The sequence below is a fragment of the Chiloscyllium plagiosum genome, unplaced genomic scaffold (assembly GCF_037043375.1).
Source record: "Chiloscyllium plagiosum isolate Xiang-an unplaced genomic scaffold, Cpla_swu_hap1 HiC_scaffold_46, whole genome shotgun sequence".
NCBI classification, from domain to species: Eukaryota; Metazoa; Chordata; class Chondrichthyes; order Orectolobiformes; family Hemiscylliidae; genus Chiloscyllium; species Chiloscyllium plagiosum.
The window spans coordinates 6052626-6077193 of record NW_028270184.1 but is presented as its reverse complement, the minus strand read 5'-3'; the positions used below and the strand labels follow the sequence as shown (position 1 = coordinate 6077193).

The 24568-nt window shown below is 46.7% G+C and overlaps 1 protein-coding gene across 3 annotated transcripts in view; it reads left to right on the top strand.

Annotated features, from left to right (window-relative positions):
- ltbp3 (latent transforming growth factor beta binding protein 3) overlaps positions 1–24568 on the top strand; it is a 183103-nt gene that overhangs the window by 62304 nt on the left and 96231 nt on the right. The gene's annotated exons all lie outside the window — the stretch shown is intronic.

The window sequence follows — 24568 nt, the reverse complement described above, 5'->3', positions numbered from 1 at the left end:
CATCTATTACTGGTCTCACTTAGGACTGGGGCTCGGGGGCGGAGATATCATAAATGGGCATCACAATTGACCTCAGCACCCGGGTCTCAATGAAACAGAGGTCTCGCTTCTAGCTACGGTGTGCACCTCCCCAGTGACCAGAGCACAGCAGGTCTATGACCCAACACTGTAGCCTCTCCATCCCACCTCAGTCCACGTGTTGTGGACACCCCTGTGTTCTGCAGACCTTGATTATTGGACTCCAATGTTCCCTGCAAACCCCTCCCTGGGTTCAGAAGAGACTTACCAGGATGTTGTCAGGTATGGAAGGGCTGGGTTGTAAAGAAAGGCTGGGACTTTTATCACTGGAGTGCAGGGGATTGAGAGTTGACCGTGCAGTGGCTTATAAAATAATGAGGGGTATAGATAGAGTTAATGGTAGGTATCTTTCCCCTTGGTTGGGGGATGGGGGCACTTTTTTTAAGGAGGGAGTTTTAAAAAAGACACAAGGGGCAAATCTTTTTACACAGAGGGTGGTTTGTGTGTGAATTGAACTTCCAGAGGAAGTGGTAAATGCAGGTACAGTTACAACATTTAAAAGACACTTGGATAACTACATGAATAGGCATAAGACATAGGAGTGGAAGTAAGGCCATTCAGCCCATCAAGTCCACTCCTCCACTCAATCATGGCTGATGGGCATTTCAACGCCACTTACCCGCACTCTCCCCGTAGCCCTTAGTTCCTTGCAAAATTAAGAATTTATCAATCTCAGCCTTGAAGACATTTAACGTCCCGGCCTCCACTGCACTCCGTGGCAATGAATTCCACAGGCCCACCACTCTCTGGCTGAAGAAAGGTTCAGAGGGATAATTTCCAGGAGCAGACAGCTGGGATCAATTTAGTTTGGGGATCATGGTCGGCATGGATTGCAATTTATGCCCAGTGTGAGGTAACAGTGTGCCATTAACACATGGTTGTTCTGGGGTCCCAAAGCCCTTGGGCAACAGCAGCCAGGAAGGTTTTCTTGTTCATTTACAGGATGAGGGTGTCGCTGGCCAGACCAGCTTTGACTGCCCAAGGGGGTGGATAAGAGTCAACCACATTGCTGTGGGTCTGGAGTCACGTGCAGGGCAGACCAGGTTAGGATGGCAGTTTCCTTCCCTAAAGGGCGGTTAGTGAACCAGATGGGTTTTTCCAACAATGGATTCATGCTCATCATTAGATTCTTAATTCCAGATATTTTATTGGATTCAAATTCCACCATTTGCCTTGGGGGTGTGGTTTTTCAAACTCAGGTCCCTGAGGTGTTATTTGGGTCTCTGGATTAATAGTCCAGTGATAATGCCATTAGGCCCCATCACCTCCCCATAACTGCTGTCAGTCTTGGTTTGGCATTGACCTGCTGAGAGTAGGGCCGGTACCTTCAGCCTGAGCCAAGGCCAGAGGTTGAAGAGCAGGGTGTGTGAGGAGAGACAGAGTCCAGTTGGGAAGCACAGTGGAATCGAGTCCTTCGCTTCTGCGGGCTATAGGAGTGCCACTCCGTTCCGTTCCATCACAGACCCTTTGGTCCAACTCGCCCATGCTGGCTTGCTTTAAAATCAATCAGCATGACCCCCCCCCTGCCGATGTCTGGTTTTACCTTCCATGTTAAAAGGTTGGGAGAGGTTAGCAGCGGGAGTTGGTAATCCCAGCGGCTGGGGGATTTACAGCGCACACGGAGGGTTCAGACCCATCTTGTTTCGGGCAGGGCAGCCTTTTACTGCCAGCGTAAATAACTCACACAGTGTGGGACTCCGAAACTCTGCTCAGCTCTGCCCCCAGCCAACCCCACTTCCTAATTAGTGGCTGTTCGTCAGGGTAATTTGCCTTTAATTTTACGAGCTGCGAAATCCCAACATCTGGGCTCACAGTTCTTTCTGGAAATGGAAATCCTGCTGCGATTAAAGGGAAGAGATAGAAAAGAGCGACAGAGAGAAAGAGTCCTGAAGGAAATGATATCAGTAATATTCCCCTGTGAGATATAGGAGCAGAATTAGGCCATTTGGCCCTTCTAGTCTGTTCTACCATTCAATTATGGCTGATCTGTTTCTCAATCCCATTCTCCTGTCTTCTTCCTGTAATCAAGATCCAATCTATCTCTGTCTTAAAGACACTCAATGACTTGGCCTCCACAGCTCTCTGCAGAAATGTGTTCCACAGATTCACCACCTTCTGACTGAAGAAATTCCTCCTCAGCTCTATCACCTCTTCAGTCTGAGGCTGTGCCCTCGGATCCTAGTCTCTCCTACTTGTGAAAACATCTTCTTCACCTCCACCCCAGCCAGGCTTCTCAGTATTCTGTAAGTTTCAATCAGATCCCCGCCCCCCCATTCCTTCTTAATTCCAGTGAGTAGAAACCTCAACCATTCCTCATGTGACAAGACCTTTCGGTCCTGGGATCACTGAATCATAGAATACCTGCAGTGTGTCAGTAGGCCATTCCGCCCATCAAGTCCACACCAACCCTCCAAAGAACATCCCACCTAGACTTAACCCCTTACCCTATCCCTGTAATCTTGCATATCCCATGGCTAAGCCACCTAACCTACACATCCTGGACACTACGGGGGAATTTCCCATGGCCAATCCACCCTAACCTGCATATCTTTGGACTGTGGGAGGAAACCCACGCAGACATGGGGAGAACATGGAAACTGCACATAGACAGTTACCCTAGGGTGGGATCGAACCCAGGCCCCTGGTGCTGTGAGACAGCAGCACTAACCACTGAGCCACTAAACCTCCTCTGGACCCCCTCCAACACCAGATATGGAGGTCGGCCACAAGCATGTTGAATGGCGGGATATGCTCGATATGCCGAATGGCCTTCTCCATAATTCCATAACGAAAATGGAAATCACTAGAGAAACTCAGCAGGTTTTTGGGGGGAGAGAGAGAGAGAGAGAGAGAGAGAAAGCAGAGTTAACATTTTGGGTCCAGTGACTCTTGCTCAGAATCATGTTTCTGCCCTCAGTTACAGTCCTGCTTTTAGAAAAGGGAAGACTGTGGATTGACTTGATAAAGGCCTTCAAGATCATGAAAAGCTTTTGATGGGGTAGTAGTGGGGTAGACCACAACCAGGGGCTATAAAAATGTAAATAAAACTGAGGACTTCAGGAGAAACATCTTTAACCAGGGAAGGACAAGACTGTGGATTAAACTCCACAACCTCTGAGTACTGTTGGCGTTTCTCGTTCCCACTTGATCAACCTTTATTCTCCTGTGAGACAGAAGCTGTTCACAGCCTCATGACTCCCCCTCCGTTTGAAATATAATGACTGCGGTCATTATATAAAAATGCATCACCTCAGACTCACTGACACTGAACTCCATCTGCCACTCTTATCAATATCCTGTTGCAGCTTTCTTTGCTCTCCGAAAGAATTAATGACTCCTCCTGTTTGAGTAACGTCTGCCAGTTTTGACAGCATTCCCCTCCAGCTTAGTATCCGGATCATTGATAGTTGTGAAATGGTCAAAAGTATACTGTTTCAGTCTGTTCTTACTCTTGGTTTGAGCTCCCTTTCTCTACATGTGAGTGCCCGTTTCATTTCGCCTCCAATGTTGTTGATTTGAACTCCAGCACGTTATTTCTCTTGATCAGAAGGGGATAAGGTTTGCTTGCTAACAATCCCTGGTTATTCAGAGGGAGGGTCAGTCACTCCCTGTGTAGCTGTATAAAGCGCAATTTGCTGAGGGTTACTCACAGTCTTAGCCTGTAGAGTTCCTGGTCTACTCAGCCAAGTAAGGGTCACTCACTGTAAGGGTATGGTCACTGCTAATGTAGAATTTTAATTGTTGCTTATTCACCAAGCACTATTTGGTTTGACGGTAGGATACAGAGGGTGGTGGCAGAAGGGTATTTTTTGGGCAGGAGGCCCATGACCAACAGTGTACCGCAAGGATACACTGCTTGTCATCATTTATACAAACGATTTGCTTGTGAATATAGAACGCAGTAACTTTGCAGATGACACCATAATTGGTGCACACTTAAGGAGGTTACCTCAGAGTACCATGGGACATTGATCAGATGGGCCGATGGACAGAGGAATGGTAGATAGAGTTTAATTTAGATAAATGCGAGGTGCTCCTTTTTGGAAAGGCAAATCAAGGCAGGACTTATACACTTAATGGTAAGGTCCTGGGAGTGTTGCTGAACAGAGAGACCTTAGGATCCTAGCTCCTTGAAGGTGGAGTCTCCAATAGACAGGGCAGTAAAGAAGGCATTTGGTACGCTTGTCTTTATTGATCAGTGCATTGAATATAAGAGTTGGGATGTCATGTTGCAGCTGTACAGGACATTGGTTAGGCCACCTTTGGAATATTGCATTCAATTCTGGTCTCCCTGCTATAGGAAAGATGTTGTGAGACTTGAAAAGGTACAGAAAAGATTTACGTGGATGTTGCTGGGGTTGGAGGGTTTGAACTCCAAGGAGAGGCTAAATAGGCTGGGCCTGTTTTCCCTGGAGCATCGGAAGCTGAGGGGATGACCTTATACAGATTTATAAAATCATGAAGGGCATGGGTAGGGTAAATAAACAAGGTCTTTTCCCCAAGGTAGTGGCGTCCAAAACTGGAGGGCATAGGTTTGGGATGAGAGGAGTAAGATATAAAAGAGTCTAAGGGTCAACATTTTCATGCAGAGGGTGGTGTATGTATGGAATGAGCTGCCAGAGGAAGTGGTGGAGGCTGGTGCAACATTTAAAAGGTATCTGGGTGGGTACATGAATAGGAAGGGTTTAGAGGGATATGGGCCAAATACTGGCAAATGGAATCAGATTAATTTAGGATATCTGGTCAGCATGGACATGTTGGACCGAAGGGTCTGTTTCCATGCTGTACATCTCTTTGAGCCTCTTTTGGAGTACTGTGTCCAGTTCTGGTCGCCCAGTTGTAGGAAGGATACTATTAAGGTGGAGAGGGTTCAGAAGAGATTTACCAGGATGTTGCCAGGTGTGGAAGGTTTGAATTATAAAGAAAGGCTGGGACTTCTCTCACTGGAGCGTAGGAGGTTGAGAGGCGACCTTATAGAAGTTTATAAAATCATGAGGGGTACAGATAGAGTTCATGGTTGTTGTCTTTTCCCTTGGATTGGAGACTTCAAGGCGAGAGGACACATTTATAAGGAGAGAGGATTGAGATTTAAAAAAGATACGATGAGCAAACCTTTTACCCAGAGGGTGGTCCATGTGTGGGATGAACTTCCTGAGGAAATGGTGGATATGGGTACACTTACAACATTTGGATAAGCTCATGAATAGGAAAGGTTTGGAGGGATATGGGCCAGGAGCAGGCAGGTAGGACTAGTTTAGTTTGGGATTATGTTTGGCATGGACTGGTTGGTCGAAGGGTCTGTTTCCTTGCTGTATGACTCTATGACCTTAACTACACAGTTACTGTATCAATCTAGTTGTTCCTTACTCAGCTAGGTAAGGAAAATCTAACTGCAAGTTGAACTTGTACATTCGGCAACCTAAAGGATTCGTTCACAGAACCGAGACCCGGGTTCAATTCCCACCTCAGGCAACTGTCTGTGTGGAGTTTCCGCATTCTCCCCATGTCTGCATGGATTTCCTCCAGGTGCTCCGGTTTCCTCCCACAGTCCAAAAAAAAAAGTGCAGGTTAGGTGAATTGGCCATGCTAAATTGCTCGTAGTGTTAGATGTAGGGTAATGGGTCTGGGTGGGTTGCTCTTCAGAGGGTCGGTGTGGACTTGTTGGACCGAAGGGCCTGTTTCCACACTGTAAGTAATCTAATTTAATCTAACTTAATCTAAACCACTGTGTTATGCTCCAACTCTCCAACTGAGCCCATTTTCCTGATTCTCCCCATGGCCGTCTTTCTCAAATAACCACTAAATTCCTTCCAAGTGCCTCTAAACCTGCTTGCACCAGCTCCTGAGGCAGTACATTCCAGTTCATGCTGTGCATGACTCGTACTCAGTGGAGTGAGGCTGACTCACAGGAACTGTACTGAGTCACAGTTTACTCAGGGTCACAGTTTCTCTCTGTGTAACCTGACCTAGTCACTGCACAGTCAACAGGGTGAGGATTACTCATTCTGCCTGTGCCCATTCACTAAGTTTTGATATGTTACAGTTGATGTCCGTTCAGCAGGGAAGGGGTTAACCTCGATAAAGAGCCAAAATATTGCTGGCAAAACCTTTATAATCTCCTTATTTATGGTATTGTTTGCTACCTTGTGGGACCTATTTGTAACATCTGGAAGATGTTGCTTGCCTCTGGCTCCCAAACGCTCATGTTCCGTTTTTATTATTTCGAGTTAATGAACTGACCCTGCAGTCACAAAACGACAAGACTCCTCAGTCCTGCCCCTGCTCCGCGGTTTACTGCCAAGACTCACAGAACCCGCTTTTGTCCTTAGCTGCTAGTGGGGAGGCCAGTGCCAATTACCTGGAACCTACTGCGACACGGCATTGCTGTCAGTGGCACAGGGCAGCTGATTAATACACAGGCTGTTATTGTACCTGGGGTCTGGCAGGAAAATACATTGTGGGAGGATGGGGTGGGGAACGGGTGGGGACCAGAGGACAAATTTAACCCATTTTCAGGAATCAGTCAGATTTCTGCTCCATTTGAATTTACTCTCCTTAGTACGTTACTGCATCATTGAGACCATTGAGCTCGTGTCTGTTCTATCCCCTCGTGTCAATCCCCTGCCTCCCCCTTCCCCCCCCCCACCCCATTTCCGTCCAAATAATCTACCATTGGCCCCCTCTCGAATGCTTTAATTGAACGTGCCTCCACCACATCTCCACCCTACAAGGATGTTGCCAGGACTCAAGGGTCTGAGTTATAGGGAGAAGTTGGACAAGCTAGGACTTTTTTCTTTAGAGCGTAAGAGACTGAGGGGGGATCTTGTGGAGGCGTATAAGATCATGACAGGCACTGATAGGGTGAATGCACTCAAGTCTTTTTCCCAGGGTCGAGGAATCGAGGACTGGAAGGCATCAGTTTAAGGTTAGAGGGGAAAGAATAAAAGGGAACCTGAGGGGCAACTCAGCTGGTACGCATAAGGAATGAGCTGCCAGCGGAAGTGTTTGGGGCGGGTATACTAACAACATTGAAAAGGCGATGGGACAAATACATTGATAGAAAAGATTTAGAAGGTTATGGGCCAAGTGCAGGGAAATGGGGTTAGCGTGGATGGACATTTTGGTCAGCATGGACCAGTTTGGGCTGAAGTTCTGTGCTGTAGGACTCAATGACTCTATAAATACTTGCTGGGTGAAAATGTTTTTTTTTCTCTCACGTCATCCTTGTTTCACAACACTTTAAATCTATGCTCTCTTGTTTTGTTTTCTGTTATAAGCACATTTGTTTGTTCCCCCGGTCTGTCGCACCCAGCTCACTCAGGATGTTGAAAACCTCGATCCAGTCTCCCTCTCGGCCTTCTTCTCTCCCTGGGGAATAGTTCCAGGTTCTTCAATCTCTGAAGTCTCTCATCCCTGGAACTGTCCTAGTGAATCGCTTCTGTACTCTCTGTCCAACGTGTTCACATCGTGCCCACAACTGTATGCAGCACTCCAGACGAAGCAATGGCCCAGTGGTATTATTGTAGGACCATTAATCCAGCGATATAGGTCACATTCTGGCAGATAGTGGAACTTGAATTCTACAAGCGAAACAAATCTGGAATTCATTGTCTAATGATGACCATGAATGGATTGTCAGGGGCAAACCCATGCGTTTCACTGATGTTCTTTAGGGAAGGAAATCTGCCACCCTTGGGAACAAGAACAACTCTGGGACACCTGCACCCACCAACCCCACAGGCCCGTGGCTGAACACTTCAACTCCCCCCTCCCACTCTGTCAAGGACATGCAGGTCCTGGGCCTCCTCCACCGGCAAATCGTAACCACCCAACGCCTGGAGGAGGAACGCCTCATCTTCCGCCTTGGGATAAATGTGGATTTCAACAACTTCCTCATTTCCCCTCTTCACCACATTATCCCAGTCCCAAGCCTCTAACTCGGCATCACCCTCCAGATACGTCCATCACCTTCTCCCTCACCTTCATCCACCTATCACTTTCCCAGCTATGTTTTCCCAACCCCACCCCCCCCTCCCATTTATCTCTCAGCCCCCACCCACAAACCTTATTCCTGATGAAGGGCTTATGCCCAAAACGTTGATTCACCTGCTCCTCTGATGCTGCCTGACCTGCTGTGCTTTTCCAGCCCCACACTCTCGAGTCTGCCGTCCTTACCTGGTCTGGCCTACATATGACTCCAGACCGACAGCGATGTGGTCGACTCTTCACTGTCCTCTGGGTAATGAATACTGGCAGTGATGCTCTCACTTGTGAATAAATTAAAAGAAAAGCTGAACTCTAACAAGTGTATTTTACAAATTCATCATCATCTTCCTGCACACCATACACCTATTAATAAAGCTGTGTGCATTGTTAACTGCTCTCTCCACCTATCCTGCCATCCTCGGTGATCTGTGTACGTATCTGTTCATCCGGTTCCCTGCTCCTGCATTAGCACAGTGGCTCAGTGGTTAGCACTGCTACCTCACAGTGCCAGGGACCAGAATTCATTCCAGACTTGGGCATCTGTCTGTGTGGAGTCTGCACATTCTCCCCGTGTCTGCATGGGGTTTCCTCCAGGTGCTCTGGTTTCCTCCCACAGTCCAAAGATGTGCAGGTTAGGTGGATTGGCTGTGGGCAATGCAGGGCTATTGGGTGCGATGCCCTTCAGTGTTTGATGTGGACTCAATGGGCCGAATGGCCTGTTTCCACGCCATAGGGTTTTGATGATTCTGTAATAGCACTATAATCCTAAATCTGTGTTGCCTTTCAATGTTCTAGTGACCAAAGTGCATCGTCTGTCACATCTTTGGAGTTCTGATGTTGTCACTGGGTTAGCTACCCTCAACTTCTGCCTTCATAGAGTCATATAGCATGGAAACAAACCCTTTGGTCCAATTTATCAAATAATCTCGTCCCATTTGGCTCAAATCCTTTTAAACCCTTCATATTCTTACACCCATCCAGATGCCTTTAAAATGTTGTAATTGTACCCGCCTCCATTCCATCCTCTGGCAGACCATTTCATATACCCTCTGCCTGAAAACGTTGCCACTCAGGTCTCTTTTTAAAACTTTCCTCTCTTACCTTAAACCTGTGACCTCTAGTTTTGGACTCCCCTACACTGGGGAAAAGACCATGGCTATTCACCCTATCCATGATTGTATAAACCTGTATAAGGTCACCCCTCAGCCTCTGACACTGCAGGGAATCTGACCCCAGATTATTCAGCCCTGAGCTGACGGGTAAAAGGGAGCATTTTGGTTGTGGTGTTCACTGCCATCCAACGTGCAACACCCTCCACGGCAGATGGTGAAATACCTGGGCTCATACCATGCCCTAAACCTGCCATAAGACTGTGCCCATCCAAGCAATAGTTAAATGTTACAAGGAGGTTCGGAGGCTGTGTGGAAAATAATCGTTCGAATCCCCAGATTTAAAACCTTGAAGCCAAAATTTGACTACCTTTTTTCTTCTGAACAAAATAGGAATTGGTCAACTTCAGGCTCTGAATGCAGCTCTGAAACTGGAGAGCTGAAATAGAGATTATTACATCGAAGAACAGTTTAAAATGTGCAGCATAGATATGAATCTTATAGAAACCAATGTTTATGCTCCATTGAGTTGTCCTCCCATCGTTTCCAATTTAATTCGATCAGTACAGCTACACTTCCTTCTGTACCTCATGGGGAGCTGGTGATGTAGTGGCGTTGGCAGTAGACTGAGCTCCGAGGAGCTGAGTTCAATTCCTGTCACGGCAGATGGTGAAATTTGAAATCAGTGAATAAATCCTGAATTTTGTTTTTTTTTTAAAGTTAGCCGAACAAAGGTAGGCCCTTCCAGCCTGGCATTCAATAAAATCACGGCCTCAACTTCAACCCTACATTCTTACATATCTCCCCAACAATCTTTGTTCCCCTCAGTCATCTGTGCCTGCCTGAAAAAGTTTTAAAGATTCCGTTCCACTCTTTTTGTTTGAGGAGGGGTGTGTTGCATAGCAACTGTCGTCAGTTGTCGTAAATATTTCTCTGGATCATTGCGAGCTTTTAGGGAGGGAAATCTGCCATCTTTACTTGGTCTGATGGACACGTGACTCCAGACCCACAACGATGCTTAATTGATTCTTAATTGGCAAGTAAGCCACTCAGTTCAAGGGCAGTTAGCAGTGGGTGCCAAATGCTGATCTTGCCAACCCGTGAAAGAATTCTGCATTCTCGCTACTCCCTGGGTAAAGAGAGTTCCCCTGGTGGATTTCTTAGTGACTATCCCGTGTTGAAATGTGACTGTTTAAATGGAGCGGTGTTGCAGTTCTCCTGGCAATGCAGAAAGATCTGGGGAGTCCTGCGCACGACATTTTAACCCACACTTGCATTTTGATAAAACAAGCAACGACAAAGGGTGGTGGTGCATGGTGGTTCAGTGGTTAGCACCGCTACCTCACAGTGCCAGGGACCTAGGTTCAATCCCACCCTCAGGCGACCCTCTGTGTGGAGTTTGCACACTCTCCCCATGTCTGCGCAGGTTTCCTCCCACAGTCCAGAGGTGTGCGGGTTAAGCTGGATTGGCCATGTTAAATTGTCCCATAGTGTCTAGGGATGTGTAGGCTAGGTGCATTAGCCAGGGGGAATGCAAGGTTACAGGGATAGGGTGGGATGATGTTCGGAGGGTTGGTGTGCGCTTGTTGAGCTGAATGGCCTATTTCCACACTGTAGGGATTCTATTGAAGACTTATACAATTAAAAGTAAGGCCTTGGGCTGTGTCATAGAACAGAGAGACCCAGGGATTCAGATACATAATGTTTTTGAAGTTTCCGTCACATGTCGATAGGGTGGTTAAGAAGGCATTTGGCATACTCAGACCTTTGAGTACAGGCGTTGGGCCATCTTGTTGAGATTGTACAGGACATTGCTGAGGCCTCTTCTGGAGTACTGTGTCCCGTTCTGGTCTCCCTGTTATAGGAAGGATAGTATTAAACTAGAAAGGGGTTCAGATGAGATTTACCGGGATGTTGCCAGGAATGGAGAGTTTGAGTTATAAGGAGAGGCTGGATAGGCTGGGACCTAATTCACTGATTTGATTTGCTTATATTTATTATAATCACGTGTACCTAAGTACAGTGAAAAGTTTTGTTTTGCGATCAGTACAGGCAGATCATAGCAAACAAGGACATACAGATGATAGCGAGGCAGACAGGCTACACAGCATGGGAGGTGTGCAAAGACAGATCAGCGTTATTTGAAATTAGACAGTCCTTTCATTAATCCAGTAACAATTAGGAAGAAGCTGTATTTGAACCTGTTGGTGCCAGTGCTCAAACATCAGTATCTTCTGCCTGATGGAAGTTGTTGTAGAAGAACATTATCTGGGTGGAAAGAGTAGAAGGTTCATGGGTGACCTTATAGAGGTTTATAAAATCAGATAAGGTGAATGTCAGATGTCTTTTCCCTAGAGTGGGGATTTCAAGACTAGAGGGCAAATTTTTTAAGTTGAGAGGAGAAAGATTTAAAAAAGACGTGAGGGGCAATTTTTTTTTTGCACAAGGACTGGTTCGTGTGTGGAATGAAACTGATTAGATTAGATTCCCTACAGTATGGAAACAGGCCCTTTGGCCCAACATGTCCACACTGACCCTCTGAAGAGTAACCCACCCAGATGCCTACATTTATCCCTGTAAGCCACCTAACACTGTGGGCAATTTAGCACAGCCAATTCACCTAACCTGCGCATCTTTGGATTGTGGGAGGAAACCCACACAGTAATGGGGATAATGTGCGAATTCCACACAGACTATCGCCTGAGGCAGGAATCGAACCCGGGTCCCTGACGCTGTGAGGCAGCAGTGCTTACCACTGAACCAAAATGCCACCCCCAAACTGCAGAGAAAGTGGTGGATGCGGGTACAGTTATGAGATTTCAAAGACATTTGGATGAGTACATGAATAGGAAAGGGTTTGGAGGGACATGGGCCAGGAGCAGGCAGGTGGGTCTAGTTTAGTTTGGGATTCTGTTTGGATCGAAGGATCTGTTTCCGTGCTGAATGACCCTACAAGTGATCAGGAAGGCGAATGGAATGGGAATGTTGGTGTTTATTGCAAAGGGAATGGAATATACAGGTAGGAAGGTTTCACTGCAGCTGTTCAGGGCCGTGGTGAGACCACATCTGAAAGAGTGTGTACAGCTTTGATCTCCTTACATGTGAAATGAGTACAGTTGCTTTTGATGCGTTTCAGAGAAAGTTCACAACTCATTCCTGGGACTTATGTTGTGAAGAAAGTTTGAAAACTTCTCGTTGGAATGAGAGTTTGGTTCAATGAAATATTAACGAGTTTGATGGACCCGGTTAAGATAGAAATGTGCAGGGAGAGCCCTCTTATGGAGGAGAATAAAGTTAGGCAGGGCTGGGTCAGGACCTAGGTATAAAGGGGCTGCAGAATTGGGCTGTTTGAACACTTGGAGGGGTCAAACAAGCTAGAAATTCCATAGGAGCAAAATTAGGCTCCACCACTCTATCATGGTTAATGTGTTTCTCAACCCCAATTTCCTGCCATCACCTGTAACCCTTGAACCCATCAAGCACCCACCTATCTCTGTCTTAAAGACACTCAGTGACTTGGCCTACACAGCTCTCTGTGGCAATGAGTTCCACACATTCACCCCTCTCTGGCTGAAGAAATTCCTCCTCATCTCAGTTCCTTCACTCTGAGGCTATGCCCTCGGGTCCTAGACTCTCCTACTGGTGAAAGCATCTTCCCCACATTCACTCTATCCAGAATTCTCAGTATTCTGTAAGTTTCAAACAGATCCATAACCCCTCCCCCCCACCCACCTTTCTAAACACCATACAGACCCAAATACAGATTCAGAGTCCTCATTTGACAAGGCCTTCACCCCAGGGCCATTCTCATAATCCTTTTCTGGACCTCCCACAACATTCCTTCCTTAGACACCGGGCCGAAAACTGCTCAGAATATTCCAAATGCATTCTGACCAGAGCCTTATACTGTCTCAGCAGCACATCTAACCCTTGTATTCTAACTCTTAACCTTGGTGTCACTTCAGAAGAGCAAAATAGGAGGGACAGTGTTTGAATCAATTTGAAAAGAAATAATGTCCAACGTTATCCTTGCACATTGTTTCCCTTTGTTTCCATTCCCTGCTCCTAGTTCTTATGTTCTACTAAGGGATACGGTGAGAGCGGGTATGTGGAGCTGAGTCCATGACAAGATGAGTTATGATCTTATTGAATGGCGGGACAGGCTCAAAGGGCCAGAGGGCCTACTCCTGCTCCTAGTTCTTATGTTCTTCTGTGAAACCTGTTGGGTCATTGATCAGACAATCGTGGACAATCCATTGTTGCGCACTGGGAGACTGCTGGATCACGGGTGGGGGAGACTGCTGGATCACGGGTGGGTGTAGAGGCAGTCACAGAGCAGAAAGCAGAAGGGTAACTCGGGGAGTAAGGCTTGAGACCACATGGCCTTGGGGGGTGGTAGTGTCCGTACTTCTAAGTTAGAAACTCCGGTTTAAGTCCCACTCAGTGCCCAAGGAAGGTGTGTCACGACACTGCCTATTAAATCTTTCTGAAGTTTCACACAACAGTGTCCTCATGACTAAAAAAGAAACCATATGCTGATTTTTGCCTTGAGTAGGTGTCACCCGCATTCCAAGTACCTACTGCGCACAGAGTTTGACAGAGGTACATAGAGAGGGGCATAAAATGCAAACATTCATAGGGGCGACACGGTGGCTCAGTGGTTAGCACTGCAGCCTCACAGCACCAGGGACCCAGGTTCGATTCCGCCCTCGGGCAACTGTCTGTGTGGAGTTTGCACATTCTCCCCGTGTCTGCGTGGGTTTCCTCCTGGTGCTCCGGATTCTTCACACAGTCCAGAGGTGTGCCGGTTAGGGTGGATTGGCCGTGATATAGTGTCCAGGGATGTGTGGGTTAGCCGTGGGAAGTGCAGGGTTACAGGGATGGGTGGGTGCTGCTCAGAGAGTTGACATGGACCTGTTGGGCCGAATGGCCTGTTTCCATACTGTCGGGGATTCAAAGATGGTAGAAGATTGCAGTTCTGGGATAAAGTGAAGAAACTGGAGCTGTTGTTCTCAAAGCAGAGAGGGCTAAAAGGAGAAACTCAGCAGCTCTGGCAGCATCTGTGGAGAGAAAGCAGAGTTAACGTTTCGAATCCCCGATGACTCGTCTTTGGACTTGAATAGAATTGCAGAGCTGACGGAGATTTGGAATAAGCTGGAATCTCATACAAAGTAGAATCACATTGGTACAGAAAACACCCCTTTGGCCTATCGATTCTGTGCTAGCCTATCGACACCAATCCCACGTTCCAGTCTTAAATAAGAGAACATTTCAAGTGCTTGCACAGGTGAGGCTTCTGGTCTCTACTACTCTCTTCGAATGAGCTGGCATGGGCCGAATGGCCTCTTTCTGTGATTCTACACGAGTAGTTCTGGGAACAGTTTTCAGACGCACGGGTGGTTCACCTTTATAGTAGGGTACTGACTAAGGAAGGATCGCTCAGGGAAATGACCTGTTCTCCGCGCAGGTGTCCGGCTGACCTTTGACCTCACCTGAAGGGTGACATTTCCATCCCTGCAGCATTCCCACATGACTCCATTGTTGTGTGGTCTTAGCTCCTTAAGGGTCCGCAACAGTGGTGGTGGGGGAGTTGGGGGGGAGAGCGTGATGAATGGCGCTGGCTGAACAGGAACCGTCACAGCTACGGTCACCTCACTACCAAAGTGCCTGCGCAAGCCATTTCTATAGATCAGTGCTTTAAGGCATGGGCCTCTGCTCTCACTTCAGCCAGAACGATATATCCCAAGCTTCATCTGCAGTTCATTCTTTCTGCTCCTGAAACCAGGACGATGTTTTCAGGTCAGGGCCTGTTTGAGATATCGATCCATTACAGTGAGAGAGAGAGAGACCATTTGGTCCATCACTGACCCTTCGAAGAGCACCCCACCCTTACCCAGCTCCCTATAACCCTACATTTCCCCATGGCTGATCCGCCTAACCTGCACATCAATGGACACTATGGGGAAATTTAGCACGGCCAATCCAGCCTAACCTGCACATCTTCGGACTGTGGGAGGAGACCGGAGCAACCAGAGGAACCCCATGCAGCCACAGGGAGAACATGCAAGCTCCACAGGAGGGTCAGATTGAACACAGGTCCCTAGCTCTGTGACGCAGCAATGCTAACCACTGAGCCACCGTGCCATCTAGTATATAGGTATACAACCTATAGACTTGCATCAGAACCTTTAAGGATCTAGGTGAGATTTGTGACTGAATTGTGAAAGAAAATGATACAGAGTAAAGCTCACCCTGCACTGTCCCCCATCAAACACTCCCAAAATAGGGACAGCACAGGGTTAGATACAGAGTAAAACTCCCTCTGCACTGTCCCCCATCAAACATTCCCAGGACAGGGACAGCGATGGGGTTAGATACAGAGTAAAGCTCTCTCTACACTGTCCCCATCAAACACTCCCACAAAAGGGACAGCGATGGGGTTAGATATGGAATAAAGCTTCCTCTACATCGCCGCCATTAAATGAGCTGGAGTTATGTTTTAAGAAACATTTGTGATCTCTCCTTTCGGTGTGGAATGCAGACTGTTTGGAACAGAGGTTACGTGAGGCAAATGAAAGGCTAAATGCAACATGATATTACTTTTAAAAGCCAGCACATCACTATGTAATGTACAAATTACAATCCCAAGGCTCTGCTCAGAGTTTTAATCCAATGATTTCGTTCTTCACTGCATCAGTGGGATCCTCAAGCTTTAAGCTCAACCCTGCAGCTCACTCCTGACCGGTATCTCCCTGGAAACATTTGCGGCAAACATTGAGGCCAAAGCTCTTGCTTGCTGTAGGTCTTCGCTCGCTGAGCTGACATCCCTCAGGAACTTGATGTGGTTCTGCTGTGTGAATATGTGGAATCCATTCTGAACCCAGAGAGTCACTCACATTCTGTCAAAGGTAAACAGCGCAGAAAGGAATTGGTGGAACGTTCCGGAAGGTGCTGTGTTCCGTGATAAAACTGAGGGCCTTTGATAGTGGCTCCAATTGCAACGGAGTTGCCAACGTAATCTTTGCTCTGAACTGATTGGGCTGGAATCAAAATGGTCCCGAGCTGACTTTATAATCTCTTCCATTTCCTGTTTCCTTTCGCTCCCTCGTGCCAAGTGAGTCCCAGTTAACCAGTCTCGTAGCTATTCATGCTCCTCCATCTTCCGGTTCATACCGGGGTAGGGATGCTCAGGAACCCCATCGGCACCACCACGCACACACACACACACACACCCCCCGGGCAAAGTGAGGTGGAGTCCCAATTCCCCAGCTCCTTTCGCCACCTCGCTAGCACCCAAAGTGTCGCAGCCAATGAAGTATTTGCTCTTGTGATGTAGCAAACAGGCAGCCAATCAGCACATAGCAAACGTCCAACAAATTGCAACAACGTGGGCATCTCTTTTCGATGGTTGTTGGTTGAGAATTGCTCCAGCGTGGATGACCCCAGTTCATCTTCACAATGGTGGCTGGGTTCACTGAGGCCCACCTGTGGGGGGCTTGTTTTATTATCACTTCTATGAAAAGGGGTAATGTTTATCTGAAGCGCCTTCCCCTGAGCTCTCCAGGAATGTCATGATGTGGAGGAGCTGGTGTTGGACTGGGCTGAACAAAGTTAAAAATCCCACAACGCCAGATTATAGTCCAACAGGTTTATTTGGAAGCACTAGCTTTTGGAGGCTGCTCCTTCATCAGATGGAGGAGCAGCACTCCGAAAGCAAGTGCTTCCAAAAAAACCCGTTGGACTATAACCTAGTGTTGAGTGATTTTTAACTTTGTCCACTCCTGGAGTGGAAGACTGTTGTGGTTGAGATTTTGCACGAGTGTGTACATACACATGTGCTCTCACGCTGTGTCTCTCACACACACTTTTGCACACTCTCACGTTCACTCACACACACAAGCACAGACCGTCACACTAACACACACACACACTTGCACACATATATGCACACCCCTCATACTCATACTCAGACTCACGCAAACACACACACACATAGATTCACAAAATCAGACACTTACACAAACACGGACACACAATTTCTCTCACACATTCACACGCACACAGAAATACTCACCCAGAAGCACATTCACACACACATAACTATTATCACACACATTCACACAAACTTCCACAGTCTCTCTCAAAATTCATACACTCACCCAGAAACACAATATTATCACACACATTCACACACTCACACAAACTTGCACACACACAGTCTCTCTCATACATTCACACTCACATACACTCACCCAGAAACACACACATACAAATGATCACATACAAACACACATATTTGCACACTCATACACTCACACAAACTTCTGCACACACTCTCTCATGCGTTGACACACACACTCACCCAGAAACACACACATTTACACACACACACATGTTCACACACTCATACACTCACAAACCTGCACCCATTCTCTCACATATCCACACACACTCACCCAGAAACACACATGCTCTCACACAAACACAGTCTCAAACACACACTCACACTGACGCACACAAGCTCGCACTGACACATACACCCTCACTCTCACGCCCACACACCATCTCTCTCACACTCACACATACCCCTGGATCACTTGAAGCATGACACTGCACTGGAAGGATATTTGTCTGCTGTAAACATGAAGCTTATATGAGCCTGGCACCTATGTGCCTGAGGGATGGGAGCTTTGCGCACTGTAGTTACTGTAATAAATATCTGTTGGACCCTTCAATACCATGCGGTTTATGCCACGTTTCTTATGTTATGGGAGATGACATCAGCATTGCCACATCAGATAAAACACCCAGTTGGTGGGAAACCTCATGCCAGGCCGTGTGGCCAACGCGGAGCGTGCATCTCAGCGTACCCTGGCATGACCAACATGAAATTTTAATTCTTTGTGCGTGTGCATCATGCCAAATCCCCAAGATACCACCCGAATGGTCATCAGAGCCATCAATGGCCCTTTCAGTCACTGTCAAGGAACCTACAAAATACCAAATAATGTTTCACAACCTTGTTTATTTTATTTGGCTCCAGTTATTGTATTTATTGAATCCAGATGGCCTCAACACAGAAGGTTTAGAAATTTACAGCTGCATCAGAAATGTTGTTAAATCATTTTGTTGCCACTTTTCAACCACATATGTATCTAGCAGAGCTCCCGGCCCTCCCAAAATACAACCTCTTTCATGGTTGGCCATCTGGAATGTGGTTGGGTCCTGTTTCCAGGAATCGGAAACACTAATCTTTTGATCTAGTGACAAAATAACGTGGAAGTAGCGACCTGCTATTTTCAAATTAAAAGGTAAAGAAGGTATGGGCGCTTCTCTTGGTCTGGGAACAGAGTGCAAAAGGAAGAAGGGCCTCAGCGTAATAGAAAATAAAATGGCCGAAAAAATCTCAGTTGGACACAGTCTACATTAAATTTGGAAATTTGGATCTACTGTCCAGATAGCACCTTGCTCATTCAGGATTAACACTAGATCAACCTAGGCACATGGTGTCTCTTAAGAAGGCAATCCACAAATGGATCCATTTGTGACAACGTTATTGGAAGTTTCTGGAATTCAGAGATAGCTCAACCTCCGACATTTGTTATATGAGAAGGCGGTAGCTTAGTGGTATTATTGCTGGCCTATTACTGCAGAGGCTCAGATCATGCCCGGGCACCCGGATTCAAATCCCACCACAGCAGATAGTGGAATTTGAATTGAAATTAGCAAAAAATCTCTAGAATTAAGAGTCCAATGATGATTTGATTGTTGGGGAAAGCCAGCCTGGTTCACTAGTGTCATGCCATGACAAGCCATGCCTGTCCAATGCTTCCTCAGAAGGCTACCCAACCATTTGTTCTGGGTAGTAGTTTGGCCAACCTTCTTTGAACTGTCTCCAACATATACATTCTGCATTCAACGTGGAGACCATTACTGTACTCTGGATGTTGTCTTCCTGTGTAACTGAAGCATCGCCTCTCTATGTCTGTATTCAGCTCAGAAAAGGAGAGTTGGAGATGTGTTATTGGGGATGTCCACTTTCAGTGAGTGGTTGCACAGTCTGGCTGTGGGAAGCCCTTTGAGTCATACAGCATGGAAACAGGCCCTTGGCTCAACTCATTCATGCTGACCAAGTTTCCTAAATGGAACTAGTCCTATTTGCCTGCAGTTTGGCCCATATGCCTCTAAACTCTTCCTATCCATGTACTCATCCAGGTGCCTTTTAAATGTTATCGTTGTACCAGCCTCCACCATTTCCTCTGGCAGCTCATTCCATGCATGCACCACCCTCTGTATGAAAAAGTTGTCCCTTTTGATACTTACCTTATTCCTTTATTTTTCTGCTTATTCTATGAAATAATGCTTAACTTTTTTTACACAGAGGTGTGCAGAATGAATTTCCTGAGGAACTACTGGATGTGGGTACACTTCAACGTTTAAAAGACATTTGGATAAGTACATGAATAGGAAAGGGTTTGGAGGGAAATGGGTCAGGAGCAGGCAGGCGGGACTGGTTTAGGCTGGGATTATAGTCAGCATGGACTGGTTGGACCAAAGGGTCTGTTTCTGTGTTTTTTGACTCCATGACTCCTTGAGAGCCATCTTGCAGGAGCCCTGGAGCTGTGTTTGGGTCTCGGCCCAGTGAAGATGAATTCTATTTCAGTACTTCCTTTTTAATCTTTACATATTTCAAAATGGTGCCAGATTGTGGCAACAAAACATTTCTTGCTGTATCTCCTTTGATCTATAAATAAAATAATTCCTGGCGGCACAGTGGCTCAGTGGTTAGCACTGCTGCCTCATAGCACCAGGGGCCTGGGTTTGATTCCACCCTTGGGCAACTATCTGTGTGGAGTTTGCATGTTCTCCCTGTGTCTGCATGGGCTTCCTCCGGGTGTTCCAGTTTCTTCCCACAATCCAAAGACATGCAGGTTAGGGTGGATTGGCCATGCTAAATTGCCCATAGTTTTAGGTGCATTAGTCAGGGGTATATATAGGGTGGGGGAATGGGTCTGGGTGGGTTACTCTTCGGAGGGTCGGTGTGGACTTGTGCCAAAGTGCCTGTTTCCACACTGTAGGGAATCTAATCTATGACTCAGGGGATACATCCTCCTTGCATCAAATTGTCCAGCCCCATTAGAAATTGGTGCATTATAATCAGATCTCATTCTTCTAAACAAGTGAATCCAGGCCTAATTGATCCCCTCCCTCACCATTCTGCTTTGTGGCTATGAGATGTCAATGGGTTTGACTTACCCTTTTGTTATTTTGGGACGTGAATTCTTCATTTCAAAGGCACTCTTTCTGAGGCACAGATTTGCTCCTCGTCCCAATGCCAGAAAATTATGGATTTTAATTTGCGCTACAAAGAGCTTTAAGTACTCTGTGTGTCTTTCAGTTACCCTTGCTTCCTGTCAATTAAGTACTTCCTCACAGTGAAAGTGTTTAATAGTATATAAAAAAAACTTGGCCTGTGTTTTACCTGAAAGCCTGATCTTTGACATTGCCTGGATCAGTGAGCGCTTTTGTGGGTGACTGAAAGGAATCTCGGTAGGCCTCTTTTTTTTTACAGCTAACTTCTGCGTTGGGAAAATGGCTTTGTTTCTGTCAGAGATTTTCTGCCGCAGAGGTCTCATTAGCCCCTGGTCTCCGAGGAACCTTCCGGAGTGCAGTCTCTGAAAGAGCACTTTTCAGGATGTAATGATTTGTCTAATTTCCCCTTATCGCTTTTTCTTGGAGGCCTCGTTAGCCTGCGACAACATGGCTGACTTGCTGCAAATGCTGCCTTATTAGGGCTACGAACTGACTGGATTTCTGGGACTGCCAGCCTTGAGGTTTCTCAAACTGAAAACAGACTCCAATTAAGGGCTGTTTTCAACTAACAACCCCCCAGTTCCTTCTCCAGCCTATTTCCACCTCACTCTAACCCTACCTCAGCTCCTCTGTTGTTGGAACACCCATTCATGTCTTTGTTACTTTTAAATTGAACTATTCTGGTATCCTATGACTCTCACCTTACATTAACTTGGCCTGATCCCAAATTCTGCTGCCTTCTCATTAGTCCACAACATATCCCTTCATCCATTACCTCCTACACTTGCATTTTTCAACACAGAAACAAACACAAGACTTATACAGTTAAAAACAGGGCCTTGGATAGTGTTGTAGAACCTAGTGGTTCAGGTACATAATTCTTTGAAGTTTGCATCTCTACAGACAGGATGATTAAGAAGGTGTTCAGCGCGCTTGCCTTCATTGCTCAGACCTTTTGAGTGTAGGAGCTGGGACGTCATGGTGAGGATGCACAGGACGTTGGTGAGGCCTCTTCTGGAATACTGTGTCCAGTTTTAGTCGCCCTGTTATAGGAAGGATATTATTAAGTTGGAGAGGGTTCTGAAGAGATTTACCAGGATGTTGCAGGGAATGAAGGGTTTGAGTTATGAGAAGAGGCTGGATAGGCTGGGACTTTTTTCACTGGAGCGTAGGAGGTTGAGAGGTGACCTGTTAGAGGTTTATAAAATCCTGAGGCATATAGATAAGGTGAATGGCAGGTGTTTTTTCCTTACGGTGGGGGGATTGGGAGACTAAGGGGCACATTTTTAAGGTGAGAGGAGAAAGACATTAAAAAGACATGGGGTGCAATTTTCACTCAGAGAGTGGTTCATGTCTAGAATGAACTTCCAGAGGAGATGATGGGTGCAGGTACAGTTACAACATTTAAAAAACATTGAGATAAGTTCACGAATAAGAAATGTTTGGTGAGATGTGGGCCAGGAGCAGGCAGGTGGGACCAGTTTAGTTTGGGATCATGGTCGGCATGGACTGGTTGGATCGAAGGGTGTGTTTCTGTGTTGTGTGATTCATCCTGATCTGACAGCACCTTCACTTTAAAGACTTAACTACCTACCTACAAGGGGGAACAGTGGTCTAGTGGTATTACAACCAGACTATTAATTCAGAGACGGAAAACAGAAAATTGTTGGAGAAACTCCGCAGGTCTAGCAGTATCCGTGGAGAGAAAGCGGTCAACATTTGACGTCCGGAACATTTCTGAAGAAGGGTCACTGGACTTGAAACACTAACTCTGCTTTCTCTCTCCACAGCTGCTGCCAGACCTGCTGAGTTTCTCCAGCACTTTCTGTTTTTGCTTCAGGTTTCTAGCAACCACAGGTCTTCATTTTGGGTTAATCCAGAGACCGAGGTAAATGTGTTGGGGACCTGGGTTCAAATCCCGCCATGACAGATGGTGGAGTTTGAATTCAATAAAAATCTGGAATGAAGGTGCTAATGATGACCATGAAACCATTGGCAATTGTCAGAAAAAGCCCATTATCTGGTTCACTAACTTCCTTTATGGAAGGGAACCCTATACTTGGTCTGGCCTACCTGTGACTCCAGACCCATAGTAATGTGGTTGGCTCTTAACTGCCCTCTGGGCAACTAAGGATGAGTAATATATGCCGGACTGGTCAATGACACCCACATCCTGTGAATGGATTTGACAAAAAGAAGCAAGTGATCCTAACAAGGTTCCTAAGGGCTCTTCCTCTTAGAATGGATATTAATTCAGAGCGAAGGTGAAAGAGGTTGCTCTTGAAATGGCTGACTGATGATGGACTGCCCACAATTCCCATGGTGCACTGCAGCAACTGGCCGAGGCACCTTCAACAGCACATTCTAAACCCGCGACCTCTAACCCCTAGAGCAGGCTGCCTGAGGGTGACAGCTGCCCCAGGAATAGGTATAGGATCCTACATGACCCCTTAGACTTTGATCCAAATGCCTAGTACAACTGGGAAACCTTCAATGCTTCTTGTTTTAAAAGTGAGGCTAAGGATGGATTTAAAAAAATATACTTAAGAGCTACTTTGGGTGTCACGGTGGTTCAATGGACACTACTGCTGCCTCACAGCGTCAGGGACCTAGGTTTGATACCACCCTCGGGTGACTGTCTGTGTAGAGTTTGCACATTCTTCCCGTGTCTGCGTGGATTTTCTTCGGGTGCTCTGGTTTCCTCCAGTAGTCCAAAGGTGTGTAGGTTAGGGTGGATTGGCCATGCTAAGTTGCCCCGTAGTGTCCAGGGATGTGCGGGTTTGGTGAGTTAACCATGGGGAATGCATGGTTAGTGGGATAGTGTGGGTCTGAGTGGGATGCTCTTCAGAGCCCCGGTGATGGGCTGAATGGCCTGCTTTTATAGGGGATTCTACAAGAGGTAGAGACAGGGCAGGCAGCGGAGAAACTGTTCCCACGGAGACAGGAGGAGATGTGCGTTCACAGGGGTCGTGGTGAACATCTGGGAGGCATTCAAGATGGTGTTGGCAGCCATTTTGAAAATGAAAAGATGGGTGAGAAGACAGGAAATTGGCGCTGGGGTGCGTTGCTCATTTGAGGGGCTGGTACTGATGCATTGACCTCCTTCTGCGCCCCAACCATCCTGTGATGCTGGCATTCAGTCATCATTGGGGAGTGGGGGGAGGGGAGGAGGGAAGGTGAAATCTGGAACTGCCGTAGATTGACAGCACTGATGGAACATTGATTGCAGCAGCTCATAATAAGCGGGGAGAGGTATAAGCTCTAAATACAACATGCTACAAACACTGACCTTCACAGTGACGCCCCCATCTAGAGAATAAAGGAATGGAAAATGAAAAATGTACCCTCCCACATTCTCAGACTCAAATACTTGAAAAAGTGCAGATCAACTTGTTCTTGGATCAGGATCAGAGGCTTCAGGGTTGGATCCGAATCAGCAAGACAGATTGAAGACGCTGGACAAAGAATGATCTGGTTCATTGGAATCCTTCCTTGGATTACATCTCTGACTGGAGGAGCTCTTGTTACAAATGTTTTCCAATTACCGCAAACATTCTGGATTCAGACCACAAGCGGCCACAGCTGCTCAAAGCTAGCAGCAGCTTGTACTGGGGAGCAGGACTGCTACCTGACTCTGTACGATTTGTTACGAAGGAGGTCAGTGTTCAGTCTAAAATGCTTCCCGTTTCGTGGGCAAGGTGTCAAACACTCTCTGGGCAGCTGCAGCATGGGATTAGATACAGAGTAAAGCTCCCTCTACACTGTCCGCTAGCAAACACTCCCAGGATAGGGACAGCACGGGGTTAGACACAGAGTAAAACTTCCTCTACACTGTCCCTCATCAAACACTCCCAGGATAGGGACAGCACGGGGTTAGAAAAAGAGTAAAGATCCCTCTACACTGTCGCCATCAAACATTCCCTGGTCAGGTAAGCACAGGGTTAGATATGGAGTATTTCTAATAGAGTTATAGAGTCATACAGCATGGAAACAGACCCGACGGCCCATCTTGTCAAATGCTGACAAAGTTTCCCTCGCTAAATGAGTCCCATTGCCAGCATTTGACCCATATCCCTCTAAAC